The sequence below is a fragment of the Pseudophryne corroboree genome, chromosome 3 (assembly GCF_028390025.1).
Source record: "Pseudophryne corroboree isolate aPseCor3 chromosome 3, aPseCor3.hap2, whole genome shotgun sequence".
NCBI classification, from domain to species: domain Eukaryota; kingdom Metazoa; phylum Chordata; class Amphibia; order Anura; family Myobatrachidae; genus Pseudophryne; species Pseudophryne corroboree.
In genome coordinates this window covers 142684227-142696511 of record NC_086446.1, presented here as the reverse complement: position 1 = coordinate 142696511, position 12285 = coordinate 142684227, and the positions used below count along the sequence as shown (strand labels likewise).

The window sequence follows — 12285 nt, the reverse complement described above, 5'->3', positions numbered from 1 at the left end:
TCTCGTCTGCTTACTTTGTGCATTCCAACGCACAATGCAAAAGGCCGCCATGCCCTGCATACCCCTTTTCTCTTTTCATGTGCAGATGAGGGTTCCAGCCAACTTTGGCCCACTGCTTGGATGACATCACCATATGCAAATCAATCTGCTGCAGGCCTTCCCCCAGGAATGCTTGTACTAGTTGTTGCATTTGGTTTGTTGTTTGGGGGTGCTTCAGTATTAGGCAGCCTTCTGCCCTCCCATGTTCATCTGAAAATATGTGTTCTCCCTGCAGTTGTTGTCCCCAGATGAGAGTTCCCTTGTGCTGCCTCAGTTGAATCTCCTTTACTTGACAGAGATGTGCCTGAGCAGCGGCCCTCCCCAGCCCTATCCCAAATCATACTTATTTTGCATAGGAGATACCATGGTCATGAAGATTGTTCTCCCAGGGTGAGGTTCATTCATTGCATTCTGGGTATGCTGACCCCTGTGATTTCCCCAAATGTGGGAAACTCGACTGCATTATTTGTGGTAGTGGGGGACTGTGTTTGTGCTTTTCTCTGGTCAGCTCTGGTAAAAGTCAGATTTCTTTGCCTCAGATCTTCCTCTAGCCTTGTTCTTCTTTTGAGAGTTCTCTTGTGCTGTCTCAGTTGGATCTCCTTCACTTGACAGGGGGGTGCCCGAGCAGCGACCCTCCCCAGCTCTAGCCCAACTCCTACTTACCTGCCAAGTGAGATACTATGATCATGAAGGTGCTTCTCCCAGGGCAAGGCTTACCCATTGCACTCTGGGTGTGTTGCTCCTGCGATTTCCCCAAATGTGGGACACTTGACTGCATAATTTGTGTTTCCCCTGGTCGGCTCTGAGATAATTCAGATCTCTTTGTCTCAGGTCTCTCTCCAGCCTAGTTTGCTCTCTGTTTCCACTTCTCTTTTCTTGAGCCGCTCCCTTCTATGCCCTTGCGCACTATCCTGACTTTTCCCGTCTGCTTACTTTGTGCATTCCAACGCACAATGCGAACTACAGGTAGTGCTGCAGGGCCCACACCCTTTTACTTGCCTTACAGAGGAGCTCTGGAGCTGTTACAGTGCCCAAGCTGCTGCAAGAAATCAGCTTGAATGCTTAAGGGGCTGGGGCATAGCACTCATGAGCCCCACACCGAAGGAGGGTGGAGGTGTTTAATGCGAACTAGGGGTCATCCAAGCGCCGCAAAAGGCCGCCATGCCCTGCACACCCCTTTTCTCTTTTCATATGCAGACGAGGGTTGAAGCCAACTTTGACCCACTGCTTGGATGACATCACCATATGCAAATCCATCTGCTGCAGGCCTTCCCCCAGGAATGCTTGTACTAGTTGTTGCATTTGGTTTGTTGTTTGGGGGTGCTTCAGTATTAGGCAGCCTTCTGCCCTCCCATGTTCATCTGAAAATATGTGTTCTCCCTGCAGTTGTTGTCCCCAGATGAGAGTTCCCTTGTGCTGCCTCAGTTGAATCTCCTTTACTTGACAGAGATGTTCCTGAGCAGCGGCCCTCCCCAGCCCTATCCCAAATCATACTTATTTTGCATAGGAGATACCATGGTCATGAAGATTGTTCTCCCAGGGTGAGGTTCATTCATTGCATTCTGGGTATGCTGACCCCTGTGATTTCCCCAAATGTGGGAAACTCGACTGCATTATTTGTGGTAGTGGGGGACTGTGTTTGTGCTTTCCTCTGGTCAGCTCTGGTAAAAGTCAGATTTCTTTGTCTCAGATCTTCCTCTAGCCTTGTTCTTCTTTCGAGAGTTCCCTTGCGCTGCCTCAGTTGGATCTCCTTCACTTGACATGGGGGTGCCCGAGCAGCGACCCTCCCCAGCTCTAGCCCAACTCCTACTTACATGCCAGGTGAGATACTATGATCATGAAGGTGCTTCTCCCAGGGCAAGGCTCACCCATTGCACTCTGGGTGTGCTGCTCCTGCGATTTCCCCAAATGTGGGAAACATGACTGCATAATTTTTGTTTCCCTTGGTCGACTCTTGTATAATTCAGATCTCTTTGTCTCAGGTCTCTCTCCAGCCTAGTTTGCTGTCTGTTTCCACTTCTCTTTTCTTGAGCCGCTCCCTTCTATGCCCTTGCGCATTATCCTGACTTTTCCCGTCTGCTTACTTTGTGCCTTCCAATGCACAATGCAAACTACAGGTAGTGCTGCAGGGCCCACACCCTTTTACTTGCCTTACAAAGCAGCTCTGGAGCTGTTACAGTGCCCAGCTGCTGCAAGAAATCAGCTTGAATGCTTAAGGGGCTGGGGCATAGCCAACATGAGCCCCACACCGAAGGAGGGTGGGGGTGTTTAATGCGAACTAAGGGTCATCCAAGCGCCGCAAAAGGCCGCCATGCCCTGCATACCCCTTTTCTCTTTTCATATGCAGATGAGGGTTCCAGCCAACTTTGGCCCACTGCTTGGATGACATCACTGTATGCAAATGCGTCTTCTGCAGACCTTCCCCCAGGAATGCTTGTACTAGTTGTTGCATTTGGTTTGTTGTTTGGGGGTGCTTCAGTATTAGGCAGCCTTCTGCCCTCCCATGTTCATCTGAAAATATGTGTTCTCCCTGCAGTTGTTGTCCCCAGATGAGAGTTCCCTTGTGCTGCCTCAGTTGAATCTCCTTTACTTGACAGAGATGTGCCTGAGCAGCGGCCCTCCCCAGCCCTATCCCAAATCATACTTATTTTGCATAGGAGATACCATGGTCATGAAGATTGTTCTCCCAGGGTGAGGTTCATTCATTGCATTCTGGGTATGCTGACCCCTGTGATTTCCCCAAATGTGGGAAACTCGACTGCATTATTTGTGGTAGTGGGGGACTGTGTTTGTGCTTTCCTCTGGTCAGCTCTGGTAAAAGTCAGATTTCTTTGTCTCAGATATTCCTCTAGCCTTGTTCTTCTTTTGAGAGTTCTCTTGTGCTGTCTCAGTTGGATCTCCTTCACTTGACAGGGGGGTGCCCGAGCAGCGACCCTCCCCAGTTCTAGCCCAACTCCTACTTACCTGCCAGGTTAAATACTATGATCATGAAGGTGCTTCTCCCAGGGCAAGGCTCACCCATTGCTCTCTGGGTGTGTTGCTCCTGCGATTTCCCCAAATGTGGGACACTTGACTGCATAATTTGTGTTTCCCCTGGTCGGCTCTCGTATAATTCAGATCTCTTTGTCTCAGGTCTCTCTCCAGCCTAGTTTGCTGTCTGTTTCCACTTCTCTTTTCTTGAGCCGCTCCCTTCTATGCCCTTGCGCACTATCCTGACTTCTCCCGTCTGCTTACTTTGTGCATTCCAACGCACAATGCGAACTACAGGTAGTGCTGCAGGGCCCACACCCTTTTACTTGCCTTACAGAGCAGCTCTGGAGCTGTTACAGTGCCCAGCTGCTGCAAGAAATCAGCTTGAATGCTTAAGGGGCTGGGGCATAGCCAACATGAGCCCCACACCGAAGGAGGGTGGAGGTGTTTAATGCGAACTAGGGGTCATCCAAGCGCCGCAAAAGGCCGCCATGCCCTGCACGCCCCTTTTCTCTTTTCATATGCAGACGAGGGTTGAAGCCAACTTTGACCCACTGCTTGGATGACAGAACCATATGCAAATCCATCTGCTGCAGGCCTTCCCCCAGGAATGCTTGCACTAGTTGTTGCATTTGGTTTGTTGTTTGGGGGTGCTTCAGTATTAGGCAGCCTTCTGCCCTCCCATGTTCATCTGAAAATATGTGTTCTCCCTGCAGTTGTTGTCCCCAGATGAGAGTTCCCTTGTGCTGCCTCAGTTGAATCTCCTTTACTTGACAGAGATGTGCCTGAGCAGCGGCCCTCCCCAGCCCTATCCCAAATCATACTTATTTTGCATAGGAGATACCATGGTCATGAAGATTGTTCTCCCAGGGTGAGGTTCATTCATTGCATTCTGGGTATGCTGACCCCTGTGATTTCCCCAAATGTGGGAAACTCGACTGCATTATTTGTGGTAGTGGGGGACTGTGTTTGTGCTTTCCTCTGGTCAGCTCTGGTAAAAGTCAGATTTCTTTGTCTCAGATCTTCCTCTAGCCTTGTTCTTCTTTCGAGAGTTCCCTTGCGCTGCCTCAGTTGGATCTCCTTCACTTGACAGGGGGGTGCCCGAGCAGTGACCCTCCCCAGCTCTAGCCCAACTCCTACTTACCTGCCAGGTGAGATACTATGATCATGAAGGTGCTTCTCCCAGGGCAAAGCTCACCCATTGCACTCTGGGTGTGCTGCTCCTGCGATTTCCCCAAATGTGGGACACTTGACTGCATAATTTTTGTTTCCCTTGGTCGGCTCTCGTATAATTCAGATCTCTTTGTCTCAGGTCTCTCTCCAGCCTAGTTTGCTGTCTGTTTCCACTTCTCTTTTCTTGAGCCGCTCCCTTCTATGCCCTTGCGCACTATCCTGACGTCTCCCGTCTGCTTACTTTGTGCCTTCCAATGCACAATGCAAACTACAGGTAGTGCTGCAGGGCCCACACCCTTTTACTTGCCTTACAAAGCAGCTCTGGAGCTGTTACAGTGCCCAGCTGCTGCAAGAAATCAGCTTGAATGCTTAAGGGGCTGGGGCATAGCCAACATGAGCCCCACACCGAAGGAGGGTGGAGGTGTTTAATGCGAACTAGGGGTCATCCAAGCGCCGCAAAAGGCCGCCATGCCCTGCACGCCCCTTTTCTCTTTTCATATGCAGACGAGGGTTGAAGCCAACTTTGACCCACTGCTTGGATGACATCACCATATGCAAATCCATCTGCTGCAGGCCCTCCCCCAGGAATGCTTGCACTAGTTGTTGCATTTGGTTTGTTGTTTGGGGGTGCTTCAGTATTACGCAGCCTTCTGCCCTCCCATGTTCATCTGAAAATATGTGTTCTCCCTGCAGTTGTTGTCCCCAGATGAGAGTTCCCTTGTGCTGCCTCAGTTGAATCTCCTTTACTTGACAGAGATGTGCCTGAGCAGCGGCCCTCCCCAGCCCTATCCCAAATCATACTTATTTTGCATAATAGATACCATGGTCATGAAGATTGTTCTCCCAGGGTGAGGTTCATTCATTGCATTCTGGGTATGCTGACCCCTGTGATTTCCCCAAATGTGGGAAACTCGACTGCATTATTTGTGGTAGTGGGGGACTGTGTTTGTGCTTTTCTCTGGTCAGCTCTGGTAAAAGTCAGATTTCTTTGCCTCAGATCTTCCTCTAGCCTTGTTCTTCTTTTGAGAGTTCTCTTGTGCTGTCTCAGTTGGATCTCCTTCACTTGACAGGGGGGTGCCCGAGCAGCGACCCTCCCCAGCTCTAGCCCAACTCCTACTTACCTGCCAAGTGAGATACTATGATCATGAAGGTGCTTCTCCCAGGGCAAGGCTTACCCATTGCACTCTGGGTGTGTTGCTCCTGCGATTTCCCCAAATGTGGGACACTTGACTGCATAATTTGTGTTTCCCCTGGTCGGCTCTCGTATAATTCAGATCTCTTTGTCTCAGGTCTCTCTCCAGCCTAGTTTGCTGTCTGTTTCCACTTCTCTTTTCTTGAGCCGCTCCCTTCTATGCCCTTGCGCACTATCCTGACTTCTCCCGTCTGCTTACTTTGTGCATTCCAACGCACAATGCGAACTACAGGTAGTGCTGCAGGGCCCACACCCTTTTACTTGCCTTACAGAGCAGCTCTGGAGCTGTTACAGTGCCCAGCTGCTGCAAGAAATCAGCTTGAATGCTTAAGGGGCTGGGGCATAGCCAACATGAGCCCCACACCGAAGGAGGGTGGAGGTGTTTAATGCGAACTAGGGGTCATCCAAGCGCCGCAAAAGGCCGCCATGCCCTGCACGCCCCTTTTCTCTTTTCATATGCAGACGAGGGTTGAAGCCAACTTTGACCCACTGCTTGGATGACAGAACCATATGCAAATCCATCTGCTGCAGGCCTTCCCCCAGGAATGCTTGCACTAGTTGTTGCATTTGGTTTGTTGTTTGGGGGTGCTTCAGTATTAGGCAGCCTTCTGCCCTCCCATGTTCATCTGAAAATATGTGTTTTCCCTGCAGTTGTTGTCCCCAGATGAGAGTTCCCTTGTGCTGCCTCAGTTGAATCTCCTTTACTTGACAGAGATGTGCCTGAGCAGCGGCCCTCCCCAGCCCTATCCCAAATCATACTTATTTTGCATAGGAGATACCATGGTCATGAAGATTGTTCTCCCAGGGTGAGGTTCATTCATTGCATTCTGGGTATGCTGACCCCTGTGATTTCCCCAAATGTGGGAAACTCGACTGCATTATTTGTGGTAGTGGGGGACTGTGTTTGTGCTTTCCTCTGGTCAGCTCTGGTAAAAGTCAGATTTCTTTGTCTCAGATCTTCCTCTAGCCTTGTTCTTCTTTCGAGAGTTCCCTTGCGCTGCCTCAGTTGGATCTCCTTCACTTGACAGGGGGGTGCCCGAGCAGTGACCCTCCCCAGCTCTAGCCCAACTCCTACTTACCTGCCAGGTGAGATACTATGATCATGAAGGTGCTTCTCCCAGGGCAAAGCTCACCCATTGCACTCTGGGTGTGCTGCTCCTGCGATTTCCCCAAATGTGGGAAACTTGACTGCATAATTTTTGTTTCCCTTGGTCGGCTCTCGTATAATTCAGATCTCTTTGTCTCAGGTCTCTCTCCAGCCTAGTTTGCTGTCTGTTTCCACTTCTCTTTTCTTGAGCCGCTCCCTTCTATGCCCTTGCGCACTATCCTGACGTCTCCCGTCTGCTTACTTTGTGCCTTCCAATGCACAATGCAAACTACAGGTAGTGCTGCAGGGCCCACACCCTTTTACTTGCCTTACAAAGCAGCTCTGGAGCTGTTACAGTGCCCAGCTGCTGCAAGAAATCAGCTTGAATGCTTAAGGGGCTGGGGCATAGCCAACATGAGCCCCACACCGAAGGAGGGTGGAGGTGTTTAATGCGAACTAGGGGTCATCCAAGCGCCGCAAAAGGCCGCCATGCCCTGCACGCCCCTTTTCTCTTTTCATATGCAGACGAGGGTTGAAGCCAACTTTGACCCACTGCTTGGATGACATCACCATATGCAAATCCATCTGCTGCAGGCCCTCCCCCAGGAATGCTTGCACTAGTTGTTGCATTTGGTTTGTTGTTTGGGGGTGCTTCAGTATTACGCAGCCTTCTGCCCTCCCATGTTCATCTGAAAATATGTGTTCTCCCTGCAGTTGTTGTCCCCAGATGAGAGTTCCCTTGTGCTGCCTCAGTTGAATCTCCTTTACTTGACAGAGATATGCCTGAGCAGCGGCCCTCCCCAGCCCTATCCCAAATCATACTTATTTTGCATAATAGATACCATGGTCATGAAGATTGTTCTCCCAGGGTGAGGTTCATTCATTGCATTCTGGGTATGCTGACCCCTGTGATTTCCCCAAATGTGGGAAACTCGACTGCATTATTTGTGGTAGTGGGGGACTGTGTTTGTGCTTTTCTCTGGTCAGCTCTGGTAAAAGTCAGATTTCTTTGCCTCAGATCTTCCTCTAGCCTTGTTCTTCTTTTGAGAGTTCTCTTGTGCTGTCTCAGTTGGATCTCCTTCACTTGACAGGGGGGTGCCCGAGCAGCGACCCTCCCCAGCTCTAGTCCAACTCCTACTTACCTGCCAAGTGAGATACTATGATCATGAAGGTGCTTCTCCCAGGGCAAGGCTTACCCATTGCACTCTGGGTGTGTTGCTCCTGCGATTTCCCCAAATGTGGGACACTTGACTGCATAATTTGTGTTTCCCCTGGTCGGCTCTCGTATAATTCAGATCTCTTTGTCTCAGGTCTCTCTCCAGCCTAGTTTGCTGTCTGTTTCCACTTCTCTTTTCTTGAGCCGCTCCCTTCTATGCCCTTGCGCACTATCCTGACTTTTCCCGTCTGCTTACTTTGTGCATTCCAACGCACAATGCGAACTACAGGTAGTGCTGCAGGGCCCACACCCTTTTACTTGCCTTACAGAGGAGCTCTGGAGCTGTTACAGTGCCCAGCTGCTGCAAGAAATCAGCTTGAATGCTTAAGGGGCTGGGGCATAGCACTCATGAGCCCCACACCGAAGGAGGGTGGAGGTGTTTAATGCGAACTAGGGGTCATCCAAGCGCCGCAAAAGGCCGCCATGCCCTGCACACCCCTTTTCTCTTTTCATATGCAGACGAGGGTTGAAGCCAACTTTGACCCACTGCTTGGATGACATCACCATATGCAAATCCATCTGCTGCAGGCCTTCCCCCAGGAATGCTTGTACTAGTTGTTGCATTTGGTTTGTTGTTTGGGGGTGCTTCAGTATTAGGCAGCCTTCTGCCCTCCCATGTTCATCTGAAAATATGTGTTCTCCCTGCAGTTGTTGTCCCCAGATGAGAGTTCCCTTGTGCTGCCTCAGTTGAATCTACTTTACTTGACAGAGATGTGCCTGAGCAGCGGCCCTCCCCAGCCCTATCCCAAATCATACTTATTTTGCATAGGAGATACCATGGTCATGAAGATTGTTCTCCCAGGGTGAGGTTCATTCATTGCATTCTATGTATGCTGACCCCTGTGATTTCCCCAAATGTGGGAAACTCGACTGCATTATTTGTGGTAGTGGGGGACTGTGTTTGTGCTTTCCTCTGGTCAGCTCTGGTAAAAGTCAGATTTCTTTGTCTCAGATCTTCCTCTAGCCTTGTTCTTCTTTCGAGCGTTCCCTTGCGCTGCCTCAGTTGGATCTCCTTCACTTGACAGGGGGGTGCCCGAGCAGCGACCCTCCCCAGCACTAGCCCAACTCCTACTTACCTGCCAGGTGAGATACTATGATCATGAAGGTGCTTCTCCCAGGGCAAGGCTCACCCATTGCACTCTGGGTGTGCTGCTCCTGCGATTTACCCAAATGTGGGAAACTTGACTGCATAATTTTTGTTTCCCTTGGTCGGCTCTCGTATAATTCAGATCTCTTTGTCTCAGGTCTCTCACCAGCCTAGTTTGCTGTCTGTTTCCACTTCTCTTTTCTTGAGCCGCTCCCTTCTATGCCCTTGCGCACTATCCTGACTTCTCCCGTCTGCTTACTTTGTGCCTTCCAATGCACAATGCAAACTACAGGTAGTCCTGCAGGGCCCACACCCTTTTACTTGCCTTACAAAGCAGCTCTGGAGCTGTTACAGTGCCCAGCTGCTGCAAGAAATCAGCTTGAATGCTTAAGGGGCTGGGGCATAGCCAACATGAGCCCCACACCGAAGGAGGGTGGAGGTGTTTAATACGAACTAGGGGTCATCCAAGCGCCGCAAAAGGCCGCCATGCCCTGCACGCCCCTTTTCTCTTTTCATATGCAGACGAGGGTTGAAGCCAACTTTGACCCACTGCTTGGATGACATAACCATATGCAAATCAATCTGCTGCAGGCCTTCCCCCAGGAATGCTTGCACTAGTTGTTGCATTTGGTTTGTTGTTTGGGGGTGCTTCAGTATTAGGCAGCCTTCTGCCCTCCCATGTTCATCTGAAAATATGTGTTCTCCCTGCAGTTGTTGTCCCCAGATGAGAGTTCCCTTGTGCTGCCTCAGTTGAATCTCCTTTACTTGACAGAGATGTGCCTGAGCAGCGGCCCTCCCCAGCCCTATCCCAAATCATACTTATTTTGCATAGGAGATACCATGGTCATGAAGATTGTTCTCCCAGGGTGAGGTTCATTCATTGCATTCTAGGTATGCTGACCCCTGTGATTTCCCCAAATGTGGGAAACTTGACTGCATTATTTGTGGTAGTGGGGAACTGTGTTTGTGCTTTCCTCTGGTCAGCTCTGGTAAAAGTCAGATTTCTTTGTCTCATTTCTTCCTCTAGCCTTATTCTTCTTTCGAGAGTTCCTTTGTGCTGCCTCAGTTGGATCTCCTTCACTTGACAGGGGGGTGCTTGAGCAGCGACCCTCCCCAGCTCTAGCCCAACTCCTACTTACCTGCCAGGTGAGATACTATGATCATGAATGTGCTTCTCCCAGGGCAAGGCTCACCCATTGCACTCTGGGTGTGCTGCTCCTGCGATTTCCCCAAATGTGGGACACTTGACTGCATAATTTGTGTTTCCCCTGGTCGGCTCTCGTATAATTCAGATCTCTTTTTCTCAGGTTTCTCTCCAGCCTAGTTTGCTGTCTGTTTCCACTTCTCTTTTCTTGAGCCGCTCCCTTCTATGCCCTTGCGCACTATCCTGACTTCTCCCGTCTGCTTACTTTGTGCCTTCCAACACACAATGCGAACTACAGGTAGTGCTGCAGGGCCCACACCCTTTTACTTGCCTTACAGAGCAGCTCTGGAGCTGTTACAGTGCCAAGCTGCTGCAAGAAATCAGCTTAAATGCTTCAGGGGCAGGGGCATTGCCAACATGAGCCCCACACCAAAGGAGGGTGGGGGTATTTAATGCGAACTAAGGGTCATCCAAGCGCCGCAAAAGGCCGCCATGCCCTGCATACCCCTTTTCTCTTTTCATATGCAGATGAGGGTTCCAGCCAACTTTGTCCCACTGCTTGGATGACATCACTGTATGCAAATGCGTCTTCTGCAAACCTTCCCCCAGGAATGCTTGTACTAGTTGTTGCATTTGGTTTGTTGTTTGGGGGTGCTTTAGTATTAGGCAGCCTTCTGCCCTCCCATGTTCATCTGAAAATATGTGTTCTCCCAGCAGTTGTTGTCCCCAGATGAGAGTTCCCTTGTGCTGCCTCAGTTGAATCTCCTTTACTTGACAGAGATATGCCTGAGCAGCGGCCCTCCCCAGCCCTATCCCAAATCATACTTATTTTGCATAGGAGATACCATGGTCATGAAGATTCTTCTCCCAGGGTGAGGTTCATTCATTGCATTCTGGGTATGCTGACCCCTGTGATTTCCCCAAATGTGGGAAACTCGACTGCATTATTTGTGGTAGTGGGGGACTGTGTTTGTGCTTTCCTCTGGTCAGCTCTGGTAAAAGTCAGATTTCTTTGTCTCAGATCTTCCTCTAGCCTTGTTCTTCTTTCGAGAGTTCCCTTGTGCTGCCTCAGTTGGATCTCCTTCACTTGACAGGGGGGTGCCCGAGCAGCGACCCTCCCCAGCTCTAGCCCAACTCCTACTTACCTGCCAGGTGAGATACTATGATCAGGAAGGTGCTTCTCCCAGGGCAAGGCTCACCCATTGCACTCTGGGTGTGCTGCTACTGCGATTTCCCCAAATGTGGGACACTTGACTGCATAATTTGTGTTTCCACTGGTCGGCTTTCATATAATTCAGATCTCTTTGTCTCAGGTCTCTCTCCAGCCTAGTTTGCTGTCTGTTTCCACTTCTTTTTTTTTGAGCCCCTCCCTTCTATACCCTTGTGCACTATCCTGACTTCTCCTCCTGTCTGCTTACTTTGTGCCTTCCAACGCACAATGCGAACTACAGGTAGTGCTGCAGGGCCCACACCCTTTTACTTGCCTTACAGAGCAGCTCTGGAGCTGTTACAGTGCCAAGCTGCTGCAAGAAATCAGCTTGAATGCTTCAGGGGCTGGGGCATTGCCAACATGAGCCCCACACCGAAGGAGGGTGGGGGTGTTTAATGTGAACTAGGGGTCATCCAAGCGCCGCAAAAGGCCGCCATGCCCTGCACGCCCCTTTTCTCTTTTCATATGCAGACGAGGGTTGAAGCCAACTTTGACCCACTACTTGGATGACACAACCATATGCAAATCCATCTGCTGCAGGCCTTCCCCCAGGAATGCTTGCACTAGTTGTTGCATTTGGTTTGTTGTTTGGGGGTGCTTCAGTATTAGGCAGCCTTCTGCCCTCCCATGTTCATCTGAAAATATGTGTTCTCCCTGCAGTTGTTGTCCCCAGATGTGAGTTCCCTTGTGCTGCCTCAGTTGAATCTCCTTTACTTGACAGAGATGTGCCTGAGCAGCGGCCCTCCCCAGCCCTATCCCAAATCATACTTATTTTGCATAGGAGATACCATGGTCATGAAGATTGTTCTCCCAGGGTGAGGTTCTATTCAAAATCGCAGTTGGTCCCAATGACGCGGTTGTTGTTTTTGGGAGTCATACTGGACACAGAAGAGGCTTTCTTCCAGTGGAAAGGCTATGGAGATCCAGAGTCTGGTCAAACAAATTCTAAAACCAGCAAGAGTGTTAATCCATCAATGCATTCTGTTGCTTGGAAAGATGGTTGCGGCCTACGAGGCCATTCAGTTTGGCAGGTTCCATGCCAGAGTGTTCCAGTGGGACCTGTTGGACAAGTGGTCCGGATCCCACCTACACATGCACCGGAGGATAATCCTGTCTTCCAAGACCAGAATCTCACTCCATTGGTGGCTGCACAGTTCTCACCTCCTA

General features: G+C 50.2%; 19 non-coding genes and 1 pseudogene across 19 annotated transcripts; all 20 read left to right on the top strand.

Moving 5' to 3' along the window:
* Positions 1-378: 378 nt before the first annotated feature.
* On the top strand, positions 379-542 carry LOC134898790 (U1 spliceosomal RNA). Its single transcript, XR_010172480.1, has one exon. It is a non-coding gene; the product is annotated as a U1 spliceosomal RNA (small nuclear RNA).
* Positions 543-694: 152 nt separating this feature from the next.
* LOC134899560 (U1 spliceosomal RNA) lies at positions 695-836 on the top strand (annotated as a pseudogene).
* A 693-nt stretch (positions 837-1529) lies between these two features.
* Positions 1530-1693, top strand: LOC134898739 (U1 spliceosomal RNA). Its single transcript, XR_010172430.1, has one exon. It is a non-coding gene; the product is annotated as a U1 spliceosomal RNA (small nuclear RNA).
* A 152-nt stretch (positions 1694-1845) lies between these two features.
* On the top strand, positions 1846-2008 carry LOC134899457 (U1 spliceosomal RNA). Its single transcript, XR_010173135.1, has one exon. It is a non-coding gene; the product is annotated as a U1 spliceosomal RNA (small nuclear RNA).
* Positions 2009-2679: 671 nt separating this feature from the next.
* Positions 2680-2843, top strand: LOC134898738 (U1 spliceosomal RNA). The gene has a single exon (XR_010172429.1). It is a non-coding gene; the product is annotated as a U1 spliceosomal RNA (small nuclear RNA).
* Positions 2844-2995: 152 nt separating this feature from the next.
* LOC134899645 (U1 spliceosomal RNA) lies at positions 2996-3158 on the top strand. Its single transcript, XR_010173296.1, has one exon. It is a non-coding gene; the product is annotated as a U1 spliceosomal RNA (small nuclear RNA).
* A 671-nt stretch (positions 3159-3829) lies between these two features.
* On the top strand, positions 3830-3993 carry LOC134898737 (U1 spliceosomal RNA). Its single transcript, XR_010172428.1, has one exon. It is a non-coding gene; the product is annotated as a U1 spliceosomal RNA (small nuclear RNA).
* Positions 3994-4145: 152 nt separating this feature from the next.
* LOC134899354 (U1 spliceosomal RNA) lies at positions 4146-4308 on the top strand. The gene has a single exon (XR_010173033.1). It is a non-coding gene; the product is annotated as a U1 spliceosomal RNA (small nuclear RNA).
* A 671-nt stretch (positions 4309-4979) lies between these two features.
* On the top strand, positions 4980-5143 carry LOC134899070 (U1 spliceosomal RNA). The gene has a single exon (XR_010172756.1). It is a non-coding gene; the product is annotated as a U1 spliceosomal RNA (small nuclear RNA).
* Positions 5144-5295: 152 nt separating this feature from the next.
* Positions 5296-5458, top strand: LOC134899504 (U1 spliceosomal RNA). Its single transcript, XR_010173176.1, has one exon. It is a non-coding gene; the product is annotated as a U1 spliceosomal RNA (small nuclear RNA).
* A 671-nt stretch (positions 5459-6129) lies between these two features.
* LOC134898736 (U1 spliceosomal RNA) lies at positions 6130-6293 on the top strand. The gene has a single exon (XR_010172427.1). It is a non-coding gene; the product is annotated as a U1 spliceosomal RNA (small nuclear RNA).
* Positions 6294-6445: 152 nt separating this feature from the next.
* On the top strand, positions 6446-6608 carry LOC134899237 (U1 spliceosomal RNA). The gene has a single exon (XR_010172918.1). It is a non-coding gene; the product is annotated as a U1 spliceosomal RNA (small nuclear RNA).
* Positions 6609-7279: 671 nt separating this feature from the next.
* On the top strand, positions 7280-7443 carry LOC134899069 (U1 spliceosomal RNA). The gene has a single exon (XR_010172755.1). It is a non-coding gene; the product is annotated as a U1 spliceosomal RNA (small nuclear RNA).
* A 152-nt stretch (positions 7444-7595) lies between these two features.
* On the top strand, positions 7596-7758 carry LOC134899502 (U1 spliceosomal RNA). The gene has a single exon (XR_010173174.1). It is a non-coding gene; the product is annotated as a U1 spliceosomal RNA (small nuclear RNA).
* A 671-nt stretch (positions 7759-8429) lies between these two features.
* LOC134898879 (U1 spliceosomal RNA) lies at positions 8430-8593 on the top strand. The gene has a single exon (XR_010172567.1). It is a non-coding gene; the product is annotated as a U1 spliceosomal RNA (small nuclear RNA).
* A 152-nt stretch (positions 8594-8745) lies between these two features.
* Positions 8746-8908, top strand: LOC134899218 (U1 spliceosomal RNA). The gene has a single exon (XR_010172899.1). It is a non-coding gene; the product is annotated as a U1 spliceosomal RNA (small nuclear RNA).
* A 671-nt stretch (positions 8909-9579) lies between these two features.
* LOC134899002 (U1 spliceosomal RNA) lies at positions 9580-9743 on the top strand. The gene has a single exon (XR_010172690.1). It is a non-coding gene; the product is annotated as a U1 spliceosomal RNA (small nuclear RNA).
* Positions 9744-9895: 152 nt separating this feature from the next.
* Positions 9896-10058, top strand: LOC134899364 (U1 spliceosomal RNA). Its single transcript, XR_010173043.1, has one exon. It is a non-coding gene; the product is annotated as a U1 spliceosomal RNA (small nuclear RNA).
* A 671-nt stretch (positions 10059-10729) lies between these two features.
* LOC134898835 (U1 spliceosomal RNA) lies at positions 10730-10893 on the top strand. The gene has a single exon (XR_010172525.1). It is a non-coding gene; the product is annotated as a U1 spliceosomal RNA (small nuclear RNA).
* A 152-nt stretch (positions 10894-11045) lies between these two features.
* LOC134899447 (U1 spliceosomal RNA) lies at positions 11046-11208 on the top strand. The gene has a single exon (XR_010173125.1). It is a non-coding gene; the product is annotated as a U1 spliceosomal RNA (small nuclear RNA).
* Positions 11209-12285: the final 1077 nt, after the last annotated feature.